At 41.1% G+C, this 1,850-nt stretch overlaps 1 non-coding gene across 1 annotated transcript; it reads right to left on the minus strand.

The window, feature by feature from the left end:
• Window positions 1–1,299: 1,299 nt before the first annotated feature.
• Window positions 1,300–1,406, minus strand: LOC148208137 (small nucleolar RNA R71). Its single transcript, XR_015789148.1, has one exon. It is a non-coding gene; the product is annotated as a small nucleolar RNA R71 (small nucleolar RNA).
• Window positions 1,407–1,850: the final 444 nt, after the last annotated feature.

Genomic DNA, 1,850 nt, shown 5'->3' on the forward strand with positions numbered 1-1,850 from the left:
AGTGGTTAAACCGAGGAGAGGAGCGCCTTAGACATAAGGGTTCCGCTTAAGTAGCCTAGACATAGGACCTTAACCCGAGGTTGCGACTATTTCCATCCTAAAACTAAGATATATCTCATAATAGACATATTAGGGAATGTCTTAGGACTTTGAACTTGCTTAGACATAAGTAAAGTGAGAAGCGTAGTCGTTAGTTTCTAAAGTAAAATGCATATTGTCCTTAGCATGTCCTTGATTCTTTGTTGGCTAACTTGAAGTAATTCGGGCTAGGTTTTATTATTATAAGTCCAAATCCCAAATCCAAACCATTATTTGTGACCGCTTCCCATTTTACAAGAATCACTCATTCCAACATTCACTATTCTTTAAAACTTTAGAGTTTGGAAATTATTTAGAAGTCCTTGAGGATCGATACTTGGATACTCCGTCCATTTTATATTACTCTGACAGGTGTGCGCTTGCATCTATATAATTGTTACCACGCTTAGCGCGTGCGTTCAGCATAAACATCCCAGTCAAGTTTTTGGCGTCGTTGCCGGGGACTTTAGTTTTAAAATTATTTTCAAATTCTTTTAGTTTTTATTTTTGTGAATTGTTGTTGGGTGTAATTTCCATCCACCGTTTTTGTTCTATATTTTTGGTCGTTTATCTCACAAGGGTAAGTTAAAGTGCATGAGCACAAGATCTTTTCTTCTACCCCTTGACCCTGAGATTGAGCGGACCCTTCGAAAAACTAGAAAGGAGCAAAGACTTCGAAAACAACTAGAAAAGCAAAAAGAGAGAGAAGGTGAAATTAGTCCTGAAAGTGAGGTAGAGAGTACGAGCACATCAATGGCAGATATTCCACCTCGTGATCCGGTTGATCCACCTGCTGTTAACGGTCATATGAGAAATGATGAATTCAACCATATCCAGATGGCGGACAATAGAGACGTGGCAATGCGAGAATATGCCGCCACGGCTTTTCAGAACTTTGATTCAGGGATAGTCAACCCTATTCCAGCCCACGCAAACTTTGAGCTTAAACCAATGATGTTCCAAATGTTGCAGACAATTGGACATTTTGGAGGGCAGGAACATGAGGATCCACATGATCATCTGAAATCATTCATTCAAATTGCAAATGCATTTCGATTACCTGGTATAACAGACGATGCTCTGAGACTAACACTTTTTCCATTTTCTTTGAAGGACCAAGCTAGAGCATGGCTCAATGCATTTCCACCGGGATCCATCACCACATGGGGGTCGTTAGTGGAGAAGTTCTTAACAAAATTCTTCCCACCTACTCGCCACGCTGATATCAGAGAGGAGATCATCTCCTTTAGACAGTATGATCGTGAACCTGTTCACGAGGCGTGGGAGAGATTTAAAGAACTAATCAGGAAATTTCCGAACCATGGCTTGCCGGCATGCATCCAGATAGAACATTTCTTTAGAGGTTTAGATCATCCTACTAAGATGATGCTAAACAATGCTGCCAACGGAGCCTTTACAAAGAAGACATTCAACGAGATAGTTGACATCCTAAATGACTTAGCTTCACACAACGAACTATGGTGTTCGCAAAGATCTAGGGCAGCACCAAAGAAGCAAGATCCAGCTGGAGTTTTGGCTCTGGACATTGCGACCTCGATGCAAAAAGAGATGGTTACAATGAACCAGAGGCTGAAAGAGATGGCATTGGGAATAAAAAATCCATTAGCCACGCCGATACAACCTGTGCAGTCGGATTATTGCACTCCTGCCCCTGTTTGCCAAGTCAACGATCTCATTTGTTCATTTTGCAGTGAAAACCATATCTATGATAATTGTCCACATAACCCTGCTTCCGTTTTTTATGAAGGACA

This window comes from Momordica charantia (genome assembly GCF_013281855.1).
Source record: "Momordica charantia cultivar OHB3-1 chromosome 11 unlocalized genomic scaffold, Mcharantia_2.0 BLBB01000011.1, whole genome shotgun sequence".
Classification (NCBI taxonomy): Eukaryota; Viridiplantae; Streptophyta; class Magnoliopsida; order Cucurbitales; family Cucurbitaceae; genus Momordica; species Momordica charantia.